This window comes from Balaenoptera borealis (genome assembly GCF_965194805.1).
Source record: "Balaenoptera borealis genome assembly, chromosome: 16".
Lineage (NCBI taxonomy): Eukaryota > Metazoa > Chordata > Mammalia > Artiodactyla > Balaenopteridae > Balaenoptera > Balaenoptera borealis.
The window spans coordinates 7,068,325-7,085,657 of record NC_138872.1 but is presented as its reverse complement, the minus strand read 5'-3'; the positions used below and the strand labels follow the sequence as shown (position 1 = coordinate 7,085,657).

Sequence of the window (17,333 nt, the reverse complement as noted above, 5' to 3'; positions counted from 1 at the left end):
GCCTTGGGTCCTCCAGGCATTTTCACCTTTAATCCTTCATGCAGCCCTGTGAGAACTGTATGACAGAGTGGATAACAGACTGGGAGTAGGATTGTGTGATTAACTAGAGTCTGACTATGTAACTTCAAATCCTAACTTTATTCCAACTAGTTACTTGGCTTTGGGGAAATTACTTCTCTTATCAGGTTCAACTTTCCTCAAAGGGTTGTAATAAAAATTTAAAGATATAATGCAGGTAAACATACATGTGGTGTCTGGTGTACAATAAGCATTCAATAACATTAGATTCCATTATAGTAGAAGCTCTTTAATCAATCTCCGCTTAACTAACTTTACAATCTCCGTTGCTTCAGTAAAACACTGTGACTGATACTTACTAGTCCCTGGATCTCTTGTTTGCCTGCACACCTGTGCTTCCAATGGGTAAATTCTATGCAAACCAGATCAATTGTAATCGTTTATGCTATCTGTTCCTGCTATTGAAAGCATACATATGCTACATAAATTGGTGAATATTAGTGAAAACTAATTTTTCAATAAAAATTAAGTTGAAATATTTGGAAACTGGAAAGGAAATTGAACTAGGCTTGAGGGGAAAAAATCATATAAAATGAAAACATCATTAAAATATCTAAAAATAGTCTACATACATTGCTTCACAACGTATTCTTTTAAATTTCCTCTTAATTAAAAAAAGAAACTGAGAACTATCAATACGTGTTAAGGGTATGGTTTACATAAGAAAGATGCAGGACTCAAATACTCAAAGAAAAAGTCCTTGTCCTAAATATGATTAGCAAATGAATGGAAATTTATATGTTTTCATTTAAAATAAATTCTACTATATTAGCTATTATTTCCATTTAATAGATATAAATGTGGTAGGCAGAATAATAGCCACCCCAAAATATCCATGTCCTAATTCCCAGAACATATGAATATATTAACCGTATATGGCAAGGGACAATGAAAGTGGCAGACAGAATTAAGGTGGCTAATCAGTTGACCTTGAGATGGAGAGATGATCCCAGATTATCCAGGTAGGCCTAACATAATCACATGGGTCCTTAAAAGTAGAAGAGGAAGGCAGAAGAGGAGGTCAGAGTAAAGTGATGGGAAAGGGTTCAACCAGCAGTTGCTGGCTTTGAAGATGGAGAAGAGTTAGGAGGCAAGGAATGTGGGCCGTCTCTAGAAGCTGGAAGAGGAAAGGAAGTGGATTCTCCCCTGGAGCCTCCAGAAGAAACGCAGGCTTGCCAACATCTTGATTTTAGCCTACTGAGACCTGTGTCAGACTTCTGAACGACAGAACTGTAAGACAACAAATGTATGTTGTTTTTAGACACTAAGTTTGTGGCCATTTGTTATAGCAGCAACAAGAAACTAATACAGTAACACCAAGGCCCAGAGGGTTTAATGACTTGTCTAAGGTTATGTGATAAACCCAGCCTTCTCACTTCAATACAGGATTCTTTCTACTATTGTCCACTTCCTTGTTTAACATAACAAAAATTAAACGTTACATTTCTTAGAATGCCAAATCATATGATAATTGATAGTTAAGCAGCCACTATTCTATTACTGTTATTTTGGCTTTAAACTACCATTTCCTAAATGTTTATAATGTGTCAGGCTCTAGAAAGGTCACTGCATACAGAATTATTTTTAATTCTGAACTCAATCTGTAATGCACAAATATTCTCTGGTGGGGAATAACTTTGGTTACTCGCGTAGAGCTGACCAATGAAAGACAGAGCTGAAGTTTAAGCTCAACTACCTAACTCAGAAACGGGGAGGGGGAAGGGTAAGCTGGGATGAAGTGAGAGAGTGGCATGGACATATATACACTACCAAATGTAAAATAGATAGCTAGTGGGAAGCAGCCGCATAGCACAGGGAGATCAGCTCGGTGCTTTGTGACCACCTAGAGGGGTGGGATAGGGAGGGTGGGAGGGAGACGCAAGAGGGAGGAGATATGGGGATATATGTATATGTATAGCTGATTCACTTTGTTATAAAGCAGAAGGCAACACACCATTGTAAAGCAATTATACTCCAATAAAGATGTTAAAAAAAAAAAAAAAAACCTGTGGAAAGAAGCCCCGTTGTAACTTTACATGCTCTGCATTCCTCTCCCCTCTCTTTCTCCCCCATCAAATGACCAGGAGCATTATGAAACTTCCTGGAGCCCTAACTCTCTATACTTTAGTTAACGTCTCACAGCGTGAATAGCCCCTAGCAGAAACCTGAAAGGTTTCCCTGGAGGGATCCAGAATTTAGATGCAGGTGGGAAAACAAAGTTAGATAAAGCATCACATTGACAGAGAGCCCTCCCTTCCGAGAGCTGCAGTGCTAAGAGGCTCATTTTGGAACACAGCATCTCCTGCTCAATACACAGTAAATGACTTTCCTACATCCTCTTAAAGAAATGGGAAATATTGAATGAATTCATCTAAGAGCCAGCACAGAGTATAAGCTATTTGCCTCATGTTGTTATGACTATGAATGGTACCCTTTAATCATTGAAGTCTCCAAAGCGCCTCCCCCCTCTTTAAATTCCTTTTTATCCACAGTTCTGCTTATTCCTTTAGATCTCAAAAGCCTTCTTACAAGACTGAATATATTACTCATTTGTAGCATGGTATTTAAATACCCTCTGTTTGATTTTTTTTCCTACTAATCTTAATCTCCTCTCCTGAAGTATCACCTTTGCATTTCCTAAATCCAGCATAAGCCTAACAGGGAGAATTTAAATTTCCATCATTTCAGAGAGGAACAGTATTTTTTAAAACACTAATTTTAGTTAAGGGATTTGAAACAATAGTCCCTGAGCACAGCTTCCCCTCCCCAAAGTTGAAAACAATGGAATTTGTTTTATTAATATTTAATATTTACTGTGCACCAGAGCCAAATGCACAGTTCTTCCACGCTGATGTACCCTGTACCCTCCTGGGTGTTCCCAAACTAATGATCAGTTTTTCTCCCATATCAACTTAGTTAACCGTAGTTGACACTCAAATTAGCTCCAAATTCCACTCAAAGGGGCCAGATCCTTTTCTCTCGACCGAAAAAAAAAAAAAGGTTGTTTTTTTTTTTTTTTTAGGAAGACAAGTGGGGAAATGAAAGAAAGGCTGTGAAATAAGTTACATAAGAAAGAGAAAAACAATTTCCTTTTTCTAAGTTGAATGGTCTTCAACCCAGTAAATACACGTTAGTTTAAGAACCTGAGTTCCAGCCTTTAAACCAGTAGGTCCTTCTTACCTGTACCAATATTTCTTCACCTGCTCACTTTAAAGGCTCTCCTCCATATCCTCTCCAGCAATCATTGGAGGGAAGATATTTATTTTCTTTAATGCTTTGCCAATCTGTGTTTGCAGCATAAATGCAAATACTTGTCTACTTGTTATTTTTTTCACTCATCTCCCCAGGCCACTGCCAACCTCCCTCCCTTCATGTCCCTTGTGCTGGAGGAAAGCCCAGGATTTCCAACGTTTTATCACCAGATGTTGCATCAACACTACAAAGTGGTACTTGGTTTCCCCACCAGGAAGTAACCTGTGTCACACTCGGGCTTGTGCAATCAGCCATTAAGCTACACATTTCTACCTGTTCTCTGACATTAAATCCTTCTCATTTCTGAAAGCCATTTTCACTGACCTGGACAGATTCTATTTATATTATTTATAATTTCCAGGGCTAAAAATTTTTAGATAGAAAAGAGCTCAAGAATTAGCTGTTAACCACACCCCCTTAATTTACAAACTAAAAACACTGAGCCAGAGTGATTCTATCTTTCTGTCCTTTCTCCCCTCACTTCCAATTTCTTCTTCCTTCCCTCCCACTTGGCTCATTTTCCCCCCTTCCTCCTTTCATTTTTCAAACATCTATTGAGTGACATCTTCGTGCCAGGCACAGTTCCAGGTGCTGAAGATATAGCAGTGTCCAAGGCAGACATCCCCTGTCCTCATAGGACTTACATTCTGGTGGAAAACATGAACACAAAGCAGAAAATTAAGTATTCATTGGCAACTGTGATCAATGCTGCCCAGGAGAAGGACAAGATAGCATGAAATCAAATAACAAAGGGGTTGTTGGTACGACCTATTTGGGCAAATTACTCATCGGTATTAAACCTCTCAAAATGTTCATTCATTTTAATCTAGAAATGGCACTGCTAAAAATGTATCCTATGGGACTAGAAATGTGCTCAAATATGTATTCACTTGGGAAATCGTTACAGGTGTTTTTTACCATAGCAAAGAAGCCGTGAATGCCCCTCTTGAACAACTGCATTAGGTTAAGTAAAATATGGCATAGCCATATGATGAATTAATAAGTGCTTGTTCAAAATTCTGCTGTAGAAGGATATTCATTGGTTTGGAGAAATGTTAACAATATTAAGTGAAGAAAGAGAAAGGCTATAAAACAGCACACATAATATGATCCTGTTTCACACAAAATACAAAGTGAGGCGAGTGATACAGATGAACCAAAGTCAGGAGGAGGCCCACCAGCATCTTGCCAGGACCCATCTTCAAGGAAAGGGATTATGGATGATTTACTCCTTCATCATTTTTCAGTTATCCAGATTTTCTTAAATAAGTCTGTCTTACTTATGCAATGGATCCGTTTAATATCAATTGTTTAAAAGTATGTGCTCAGTCATATGTGTATCTCCAGCACACAGGACATGCAGTCATTAAGCGTCTGTTGAACAAACTTAAGATATTGAAGAGGGGAAAGTTAAAAGTGTGTGTGTGTGTGTGTGTGTGTGTGTGTGTGTTACTAGTTTGATTGTAGTTAAAGGCTTGTGAAGTTTTGTAAATGTCATATGAAACAGCTTCCTTCCATGGGAAGTTTTCAAATGCCTCCTCATTATATTGTACCTATGCTGTGTAGATTCTGAAAGAAAAAAAATTAGTTGTTGAAAACATATAAATCCCAAAATTGGAAATGTGGGCTTCTCATAATAAGAATGATAATAATGGCTCATCACATTGAATAGCCCTTATAAATGCAAATTCACTTTCAAGTTCTTTCACATTTATTATTTATTACTTTCTGTCAGATACAAGCTCCTTGTATGCTAATATTGCATTCACCCCTTACACCTTCAAATAAAGAGTATAAGGTTCAGTTAAAATTCTGTATTCAAATATCTAATCAGAGGCAACTTTTTCATCAATAACCTTTCAGGGATTCCAGTGTCGTTCATTAGGTGGTCAGAAATTTCTGAAATCTCTTTTGTATGCTAACTTCTTCAGTTTAAAAATAAAGCCTATTAACCACAGCTGTCAAATGGAAGCATTCTTAGGTGTAGCACAGGGAGCTTGTATAGATTGCAGATCCAGGCCACAGAGAGAAAGAAAGAGAGAAGGTTCGCAGGCAACAGCCTTCTCAGGATCAATTATGAAGATACTGTGAAGATACAGAATAGAACGCTCTATATTATATGGTGAAATCAGGATTTTCTTAGCACGTGTAAGCCAAAAGATTTTAATCTCACCCAAGTGAACTTTTTTTTTTTCGGATTTGCATCACTTGAATCTATCCTTGGGACGAAATGAAATAATTAAAGATGATATTCTTCTCACGTTGTATTTTTGCTTAACAAAAATGAGTGATAATCCTTGGCTTTTATCTGACATTAAAGATCACTGCATTTCTCACTCAAATGGAACATGCATCCCATTTGGGTGTCTTTTGGGCCACCTGAATTCTTGAATACTATCCGTACCCTATTTCTGAATACTCACAAATTAATGTTGACTAGAAAAGATTGTGAATGAAGTCTAGGCCAGGGCTTTCAAAAACAGAGAACAGAAGGAGGTGCCCAAAGCAGAGGCCGAACCTTGGACTCCCTTCAATTTTGCAAAAGGCAGATTAACTATGTGAAAAACTACCTTGCCTCTCAAAAACTAATTAGACAATCTTTTTTGTTCCCAAATGTCTTAGATGAGACATTACATCCTGAGGATTTTAACAGACGTTAGTGGGGAGTAGGATTCGCTGGTCAAATAAGTTTGGGAAAGACCAATGAGTTTGTTAACTACATTAACCAAGTTAAACCATGTATTTACTATGATGCTTCTCAGAAACCTTAATTTGCCGATAATGAGCAAGTATGAACAGGGGAGGGCGCTGCTTTCCATGTTCCCCACGCTACTCTTTTTCCATGACACACATTTTCCAAGATTTCTTTGGGGAATTAGATAATTTAGCTAATACAAGTGTTTTCTAACATTACAAAAAATTATGCTTCGATCTTTGTAATTAATGAGGATCACACAAGAGTAAAATGTAAAGAATAATGTCAAGTAGAGAAACGAAAAAGTGAGATGGTGCTACTAAGCATAGGGGACCACGATGGAAAGAACAAGTCCTTTGAATTCACATCAATCCAACCTTATGTCTGACTTACACTGTTCATTCGTGGTGTGATCTGAACCAAATCACTTAACTTTCTGAGCCTTCATTGACTCAGCTTTAAAGTTAGAGAAATAGCCGCCACCTTTATCATTTGGTTCTTTGAAGAATAAAGGAAATAGAGCATGCACCTTTCCTAGCCTAGGACCTAGTAGCTGGATGATATACCCTCCTCCCTAAGGATGAAATAGATGGACATGCAAATTCTAGGTTCTAGGATTCATTCTCTGAGCTTTGCTGAACCCCAGTGCTCTAATCTATAAAGTGGGGATAAAATACTTATGTAGAGAGTCACTGAAAAAACTGTAGAAAACCATATATGTAGCTTCTGGTAAGTGGTTAATAAATCCTAGTTCTTCCCAGAGTTTGACATGTGCTAGATCTTCAATAGGCATTTGTGAAATTTAATCGAATCACTACGTTAATTGTAATTCAGGCTTCCCCCCCCCACCAAATGGCTTTAATATTTTAGTCAATTGCAGTTTAATGGTCAATTGAGTTTATGAGCCAATTACTTAAAATCCTTAACATTACAACCCAAACATCCAAGGATAGAAGTAATTTAACCTACCAGCCACTTTCTCTGAGCTTTGCTTAAAATCTGAAGTATTACAATTATCAAAACTATATTTATGCTCCCATTTCTCAATGCTTTGAGACATTCAAAACTAGTTGAACCCAACAATCATTTGTCTTTTTCTCCTTTTTGCATATTTCCATTACTGTTACATTTTTTTCTTCATATTTAAAGATGAAAAAAGTCCTGCTTTTTATCTGTCTTTGTCTTCCATGTGATTAATCGTTCCCTCCGTGTAGCAATAATTTTTCTCCAGTCATATAGTAATGTAAACCAGAACTATTTTTAAACATATGGGGTTCATTTTATTTCCATTCATTTCCATTTTAAATGACTAGGGAACAGGAAAACTATGCCATCAACCAATTGTCAGTGGTGGCGAGAGTGCCATGTGGTGTTACTATCTCAAAAATTACCAGGAACTTGGGAAAGAGTGACAAAAAGATATCACATGATAAGCCAGAGGAGAGATTCACAATCACCGTCTTGCCTTCGTGACATAATTCAGTGGGTCTCAATGGGCATAGTATGGCCTCATAGGGAACATTTTGGAAATATGAAGGGACTTTTCCTATGGTTGTCACAATGAATGGGGGATGGGGTAGCCATGACCATGATTTGGAAAATGGGGTCCAGGGATACTGGACATCTCTGTATCAAAGAACAAAGGATGCTCTTGTATTCTGAGTGACTTTGAAATGTCCCCGTGGATGTCCATGTAGGTAGCAATGGACATAATATTTTAATATTACGTCATTCATATCATGAGCCTAGAATGTAATGCCCTTCACATGCAAATCTGATATCTTTTTCACAGTTTTAACCACTCAATTTTCCAGAAGCACAATGTCTGTGTAAATTGATATAAGCTTTTACTGTGGTTCATAACTTTACTGAGTCATTCATTCATCGTTTTGGAAAACCTCAGCATTTTCCAGATGCAACAACCAACACAATATACCTCCATTAGTTGTGTAGATGTGTATAAATAGACAATTTTATATCTTAAGTGCAAACATTTGACAACTACATTTTGCCTTCTAGCATGGTCAGGACTAAACGTTCCTGTATTAAAATACACATTATATTATTATTGCTATAAATCACAGTAGTTTTCTCTTATTTCTCATTTATATTATGATTAGGACATTATATTTTAAAATTATATGGTAAGTAGGTCATATTACCTATGAATTTTACTTTACTTCATAAGAGTAAAAGATATAGTATGAAATATTTGTTATAAAAATTGACATTGGTTTGGATAGAGTTAAGAACCACTGTTATAAGAAATAACAGCACCAATAACAGCACCAATATTCCATGCATGTCCATGTATTTTGCTAATAATTCCCGACACACATGAGCTATAGTTAAAGCAGGATGTTTGTGAATTCCTCCCGCTTGGAAGAATAACACTTGTTTTCAGGACTACACCATGTGTCCCCCGTAAATCGGGGAGGTAGCAATTTAACACAGGCTCATTAAGCATCTCTTAAGTGCAAGGCACTATTCTGAGTAATAAGCAGAACCCATTTCCCCCACTTTCAGGTCTCATCTAACTGTGGTCAAACTAGACTTGAAGATCTCATCAAAAACCAGGCAAATGAGATGAAAGTTACTCGATTTCGTGTTCCAAGTTGGGCACCCATTCTATCCTTGTTGCAGCAAGATTTTCTCATTAAAACATTTTTATTGTGCAAATATTTATCTACAAGCATTTGTCCTTTTTCCCCCTTTTCTAGGAGAGCTCTGTGTAAGTACTTGGCTCTATAATAAAGATTTTTGATTTGTAGTAGCATCCAGGATGTAAAACATTACCAGACTGCAAACCCAAAGTGCTATAAGTTTTAGGACATTGGAGATTATTGACAACCGTATTGTTTGAAAGACTTGCAAGTTAAAAGTGCATATTTAAAGAGAAAGACTGCTGATGTGGAATCTCTTAGGCTCTGATCTATCAGTCAGTATGCAACCTTATCTTCATAGAACACCTTTGAAATCAACAAGAATTCTGCTGATTTAAGGAGATAGGAGCCTCCAATAGTAATGTGTGTGTCGTGGGTACCCCACCTCTCACAGAAGGACTCCACGCCACAGGTCTGACTACAAAGTCAGGCACCTATTCTTCCCCTTCTAACATGTAACTGATGAGACATATTCTTTTTCAAAGGGAACAGCTAAACTGTACAAATTCAGGCTTCACACCCACGGGTCTCCCAAATTACCATAAATATCCAACATTTATACACATATATGCAGGACATTGATATAATTAACAAGCTGAAATAAAGATGAACTCTGATACCATTGTAATGGTTCATTTTAAGTGTCAACTTGATTGCCCTAAGGGATGCCCAGAGACCTGGAAAAACATTATCTCTGGGTGTGTCTGTGAATGTGCGCTTGGAAATGATTAGCATTTGATCTGGTAGATGGAGCAAAGAACCACTCTCACCAACGTGAGCAGCATTACCCAATCCATCGGGAGCCTGGATGGAACAGAAAGGTGAGGGAAGGGCGAATTCTCTCTCTCTCCTTGAGCTGGAATGCCCATCTTTTCCTGTCCTTCGACACGGAAGCTCCTGTTCTCGGACCTTCAGACCCCAAGACTTAAACCAGTAGCCCACTGTCTCTCAGGACTTCGGACTTGGACTGAATTACACCACTGACCTTCCTGGTTCTCCAGCTTGCAGACAGCAGATTGTGGAGCCTCTTAGCCGCCATAACCACATTTATGAGAGCCAACTGCTATCATAAATCTCCTCTTATATCTACATTTATATCTGTATCTACATCTATATCCTGTTGGTTCTGATTCTCTGGAGAACACTGACTTATACCACCACTTTACAAAAATATATCTGCCTTTTGATGAAACACTTTGAAAGGTGGAATATTAAAACACAAAAAAAGGCCTTCTGATTTCTTAACTAAAACAGCTGCTATGTCAACCACTTCACTGTATGTAACACCTCACCCTGCTTTGTTTGTTATAGTACTTATAGCTCTTAACTTTTCTTTGAAAGACTTGTCTGTTGTTGCCGTACACTCCCACCCAGGAATATAAGGTCTCCGACAACAAGAATTCTGTCTATCACATTAATTTCTATATCTATCTCCAATGCCTACCCACAATGACTGATGTAGAACAATAAGTATTTGGTGAATAAGTCACCAAATGTTACCTTATCTTACAGATCGGTAATTTGAAGCTGAAGGGGGAGATGCAGATAAACAGAAGAATGTGTGGACTGTTAAATATTGTGAGTATATCTTCTGAGACGGTGGCCCTAGGTTATACTGTGTCTAATGGAAACTTACAGCTTTTGGAACTTGCTAGGGTTTCCAAAGTCCTCATAACGTGTGGGAGGCTGATTAAAATCAATGCGCCTTACATGCGTGGTCATTTTTAATAGAAACAGAATATAAAGCACTTTTCCCTTTAACCTCCCTTAACTACTCTCTGGCTCTAGAGACTGGACTTGGAGAAGTGGGTCACGCAGAGACTGAGCATCTTCTTGGACTGATCTTAGAGACTGGATTGTTTCAGAGGCCTCGTTAGGTTATTCATTAGAAGTCACGCTAGGTCAGACAAGGTCCCTGGGATAATGAGAAAATCCCCGTTTTCCCTGACACCTGTCCTGAAAGTGGGTCTTATGCTCTGGATGGAGATAGTTACAGATGGAGCAGTTCTCACTGCTTTGTGCATTCAGATGGGGAAATAGTCTCGGTCAGGAAAGTTACCCTTTGAATGTTTTTGTTTTTATTCAAATCTGTCTTAGAAATCACCTTGCTATGCATTCACCTGACACAAGACCCTTGGACATTGATTATTTTGTCTAACATGGGACTTTGGAAACATCTAAGCTTCTTCATGGTATCGTTTGAAAATAGCCAGCTAACATTTTATTGGCTCTGCTTAATTTATACTTAGAGCTAAGACAGTTTATGATTTCAATTCATAAAATGACTCTATTTCAGGACACAAATAATAAGAGCAGAGCGGTTCATCCAGAAGATGAATGTTTTATTACACAATGATGATATTCCATTATTATTTATGGTATAATTAAAAGAAGGATCTTTAAAGGAGGAAAAGATCTAACTTTATAAAAATATTTTATTAGAAAAGAATATTATATTTAAACTCTGAACTAGATGTTCTTGTGGCATAAAGTGAAGTATAGTCAAACGTCACAATTTTGTACTAATTGGGGTCCAGCTAAATTATAAAACAATTTCAATGAAATGCAATTTCTGTGCTGTCAAGTACTTTAATAAATAGGTAAGATGCTCCCTGGCAAGATCCTTTTACACAGCAAAACTAATTTTCTTTGAATAGAAGGCACAAGCCAATGTTAGTCTAGCTAAATCACATCATTATGAACTCCATATTAGAGAATTGTAACTAAATCAGATTTTACTATGTATCTAAAGTTCTCAATACCTTTAAGTAAGGATTTTAGGGGAAAAAAATTCAATGTTTAGTAGATGCCTCCTTCAAACTGTTGGTGCCTCAATCCAAACTCTTCAAATTCCACTTTCCTGCTCTGTGTAAACTATAATTTAGGGTTTGGTACATTCTGTGACTACAATCAACATATTTTATATTTTCAATGTCCTGATACATGTTAAATTTTCCCTTTAAATATATACAACTACGCATCATATAGCAAGACTGCCTAAATGTTTAATATTATCTGCATTAATAAAATAAACTTATCTAATTTGGGCCCCTATGTGCAAAGTAAAGCATTAAAAAGTGAACAGTTAAATGAACTATCCCAGGAATCTTTTCTTTAATTGGCCAATTAATTGCACGAGGAAAAGCTCGCTCCTTTATAGCTCTCAATGCCTCTTCTCTGAGATTCCTCTGCAGTTTGTACTCCCTAAAGGGAGGCTGAATAACCAAGCTTCCTCTCCTTATGGATTCCATTGGAAATATGATGCTGTATAAACCCCCAGCAAACAACTATAAATCTAGCAAACATTCACTGTGTCTGTGAAGATGGAATGATTCTCCCCAGACAAGCTTTGCAAAGTAATATATTGATTTCCAATGGCAATTTATTGTTCTCTGCAATCAACTGTGTTTATACTATGGCCTTAAATTATAACCCTTCCTCTTTCATTCCTGGTCTTTGGAATGTGAAATCAGCGAGCCAGAAAGCTTCACAGAGGTCACCTCCAAAATACATGAAATTTAGATGAATTCTTTTGAGTCATACAATTTCTACTCACTCTGGTCTTTTTTTAGTAGAGTCATATCAAAGGACACAGCATTAACTAACCCTTAGGCTTTCACCCAAAGTACCTCTGACCCATTTAAAACAAACAGCAGTTACAGAGTCCCTAAAATCCAGACCTCCACTTTCCCCAAAATATTGAATCCCAGTGTCACCCAAGCAGGGGCTTGGATGTTTTGACATTGTAAGTGTCTTACAAATAGCCATGTGAATTTGATTTGAGTCTTCATCCAAGAAAAAAGAAAAAAGAAAAAGGAAAAGAAAAAGAAAAGTGAGTAAAATAATAGTGTAATAATAATAATAATAATAATAAGCTCTATAGGTTTTCTTTGTTCTGACAGGGATCAGCAGAAATTATTCTGAAATCCTTATCCATCATCGGTCTGAGCATTCAAAACATGGAAACCATCGTCCTCTACTATCTGAGATCATACAATGAGAACCTGCTCTCCCAGACACAGTTTGGGGTTTTTTCCTTCCTTGCTCTCTTAGGTTGGATTCCACAGAAGCAGAGCCTGAGTCAGGGATTCAGGCACAAGTTATTGAGAAAAATATTGAAATAGAAGCACACATTCTTCTCCACTGGGCTTAAAGTTGTAATCATGTAGGTTAAGGGCTTCTGGGCATCTGTCTTGCCATTAGTAGAACCTTAGCATGAAATCAACACGGAAGGGAGCACAGACAAAACTGGAGAGACCTGGCCCCCCAAACATTGTTTGCTCCCTAAAAACTAAATCTAATTTGGGACGTTTTCATTATATATACTAAAAACTGATTTTCTCTTTTCTGCTTAAGTCAATTAGAATAAGAATGTCTGTCACTGGCAATCAAAAGTTTTCACCAATGGAAACATCAGGCTGAATCCTTGAGATGACTAGGCTCAAGAAGACTGAAGAGTCATTGAAACATCTGTGAACTTAGGCTCACTTACCTTCTGGAAAATTCTACCTTATGTCCTCCAAGTCTTTTGCCATAACAGGGCTAAAGATTCCTCTGATATAGATTACCGGTTATGTATTATGGTTGATGTACATAAATATTTTAGGAAAAAGTAAGCTTTAAAAGAAATCCAATGATGAGAACCATATCAACAGAAGAGAAGGCACTGAAAGCAGGATAGATGACGGTGGCATTTAAGCAAAGAGATGGTGAGCCACTAGTGACCAGAAGTTATTTCTTTCCTGCACACAACTTTCTTTATGAATTGTTTCAAATCTGGCACACATCCGGAAATTCACCACAGCCCCACCCGTAATTATCTTGCACGTGGACTGTCTCAGTTCAGGCCAGACACGTAACATTGTATGGATTTGCTTGATCTCCATAATTTTAAAATTTATACTGCCTGTAAGTAAAACTGGAAATGAATGCTTCTTGATGGGAGCTTTTATATTGATAATTGTTTACAAACTAAAGCAAAAACAATGGTTTCAAGATGAAGCTTTACCAGTCACAAAATAAATATTAAGCAATCTACTAACTCTCATAGACGTATCCATTTGGAAAAAAAGAAACTTCAGACAAATTAAAGCACCATATCAGTAACGCAGTGAGCTGAGGCAGAGATAAAATTGGATGTAAATTTCATGACAATTTCCAGCTCTCTGGTTGTAAGTCCAGTCTTTCCTCCCCTAGGTATCATGATCCAAGTCATTATTTTATTTGCAATATGATTGACTATATTTTTAAAATGATTTTAAAAACCTTTGGTACTCTATATCAGTTACTAATTATTGGTAATATATCTCAAAACTAACTTCAACATACCAGATATCAATATATCATCACTGAGACCCGCTCGCTCAGACACTTGATGAGAGAATCCTTTCCCTAAGTTTCAAAACCAATATTTGAAAGAAATCAAATCAGAACCTACCCATCACTCCCCGCTCCAAGCATTTATTGAAGACTGACTTATGTGCTGGACCAGCAAAACGCAAAATTCTTCACGAAACCATTCATATTAATGGCATTATACTTCTATCAGGAAAAACATGACCCCAGTGCAATACCATCCTGCTCTCCTGTTGTGTTCTGTTTGCTGAGTGTTCCTTCATGAACATGCACAGTTTCCTGAAGGCAGAAACCTATCGTGTTCAACAGTGTACAGCCAGTACCCAGCAGGGTGCCTGGCAAATAATAGATGCTTGTGAAATAGTTATTGAATGAAAGAATCAATCTCAGAACGGTCACATATTGTAAAAAAAAGAAAAAAGAAAAAAAAGGTCTTTACTATGTGATTCATCCACTGCCACCATAATGGTAGATATTTCCTACTAGTTCTACCAAGTTCTGCCTTGTCCAGGATAGCAAGGTTCCCCTTTCTCATCCCCTCCCAATCAGCCCATCTCCTTGATCCTCTCTCCTGAGACACAAGGCTGTTCAACAGTGGCTCTTCAAGTGATGACTAGTACTAGTAACTCAGAGTCTACACTCCTCTCCCTGCATCTCGCAATGGAGTATCCTTTCCTTCTTCCTCCCATTTCTAGGACACATGGTCTCCCCAGGCATCCAACTTCTCCAGAATTTGAGTCTCCTAGCCATCTTGCAACTTGACCTCCTCTGGCCTCTGAAAAAAGAAAAACTGCCCTCCAAGCGTGGATCCACAGCTTTATCTCATTGTTAGCCTTTTGGATTCTCTGGCTATTTTTCCTCTGGTGTGGTTTTTGGGTAGTTAAATACACAGGCTACAAGCAGATTAATACGTTGAGCTATACTCCACCTCAAGTCATTAACAATTTTTTATAAATAAGATTTCTAATGGCTGTACGACTGTCCATTACATGGAATTACCATAATTTAGAAAATCACTTCCCTATTGCTGGGCATTATTTTTAAAAAGGACTTTAAGCAATCCTGACATGAGTGTTCTTATACTTAGATGTTTGTGAGTATCACTAATTATTTACCTGGGATATATTCTTAGGTGTGGAAATATCAGGCCAAACGACGGAACTTTTTCAGAGACAAACTCCATACTGGAATATACTAGACAGCAGAATATCACTTGATTTGAAAATCTATACAAAAGATATGAAGATAATAACTTATAAGCAAGGACTCACTGAAGACTGGTCTGTATATCCCAGAAATATTCCTTATGTAAATTTTATTATTTTAGAGTGAGAGACAGAACTACAGCCCCTCAAAAATGTGATGGGTTAAATGCAATGACCTGATGTGTAGGCGTTTGGGAGTGTGTGATTGACAAACAAGTCCTGTCCTCTGCATCTTCCTCTTTTCTGCATTAAGTAAGGATCTCATTCTGGCAGGAAACAGGAGTGGAGTTGAGTACATTCTGCGGAGAGCACAGACTTTTGTTTTTTCAATTGAAGTATAGTTGACTTATTGTATTAGTTCCAGGTGGAGAGCACAGTTTTAAAGAGGCAGGAACCCAACCTAACAGCCATCATGTTTTCTGTAACTGGGGGGAGACACACAAGCTGGAGCTGTTTTATTTCCTGCCCGTTTCATTGCAAAAGCAAGCAAGTATCAACAGAATGCCTTTTCTTCTTGATGGGTATATGGAAAGCTTATGAATGCAATAATGAGGACTCCATGTGCCCATCTGGACCCTGGTGAGTTATATAACTTTATCACCTTTTTTTTTTTTAAGTTAGAAGAACCCAGTGAAGCCTTCCATTACCTCCTACACATGGACACCTACTGCATCCCCTGAGATGTTCCCAATGACACAGAGGCTGGTGTTAATGTGCCTAGGTTTATGGCTTAGAAAATGAGAGCAATTTTATTTGACTGCTCCCTTAGGGTTTCCAAAAATACTATCTTCTTTATATGCATACTTGAAATCACAGGCCACTGGTCTCAAGAATGTTCCCATCTAGGAGCACTATAGAATTGGTGGGGCTCAGTGCAAATGAAAACATGTGGCCCACTGTTCAAAAATTATTAAGAATTTTACAGCAGTGACAGTACAGTAAAAATACCAAGCTTGGGGCCCTTCTCCGTGCGATTGCCGAAACCCCTCATCTCACAAAGACATAGCACATTACCACCATCATCTCAAAGTCTCCCAGAAAGAATGACTCTTTGCAATAAACAATGAGAGTCTGAAGAGGTTGACTAATTTCATTTAGATTACAGAATATACTATAGCTAATATGTTGAACCATATAAAATTTCCAATATTTTTACCTACAAACAGAGCAATTTCATATGGTTCAACCTAATTTATAGTAACTGTCATAGTAGCACATTTTCCTCTAACGGCTGCCACACATGGCTTCTCTTTGTGTTTGATATTTGTAGTAAGATAACTAGTATCGCTATGCGTGTGTGTGTGTGTGTGTGTGTGTGTGTGTTCATAAAAGTAATACCTCTGCATTGCAGACACATGGAAAGTTTTACAAAATTAATTTAAAAAACACAATTATACATTAATACTATCACTTTAAAAATTTTGGTTTTCATTCCAGTTTTTTGTTAGGTAAATGGACGGATTAACGGATAGATAGATACATACATACATAGATGCATAAATGCATAGGTAGATACATAGATGATTTTTATTACAACATTGGATTATGCTATGTGGTCAGTTTTTGTTTTCTACTATTTTTCCCACAAATTGCCATATTGTGAGCATTTATATGTTCATAGTCACTAAAAGAAGATTTTGAATTGTGTAATATTTTATCATGTGGGAATTGCCATAATTTATTTAGTCATTTCCCTAGTGTTGGACATCATTTTTTAAATTTCTGTAAGCAAACCTGAAATAGACATTCTTCTATTTAAATTTCTTTTGCACATCATGGGTGACTTCTCTAGGCTTTTCCTGATGTGAAACTGCTGCTTCAAAAAGTTGAGCTTTTTAAAGCTGTCGATATTGCTTTCTAGAAAGGTTAGACAGATTTACAGTCCTAGCATCAGGGCAGGAGAGTACCTTTCTCCATTGCCCTATTCCCTTATCAGCTTTAGAGAAGCATTGATTAGTTGTTGTAGGTTTCTTCTTTTTAAACACAGGAGTAGAATGGGAACATAGTCTCAGTGTGGAAGACACAGTGATGCAGAATAAAGTATTAAACCCCCCCTTGTTCGTACTGCCCCACCTCACCCCACAT

At 37.5% G+C, this 17,333-nt stretch overlaps 1 protein-coding gene across 3 annotated transcripts in view; it reads right to left on the bottom strand.

Moving 5' to 3' along the window:
- The window catches only part of CBLN4 (cerebellin 4 precursor), a 331,585-nt gene that overhangs the window by 77,018 nt on the left and 237,234 nt on the right, over positions 1 to 17,333 (bottom strand). The gene's annotated exons all lie outside the window — the stretch shown is intronic.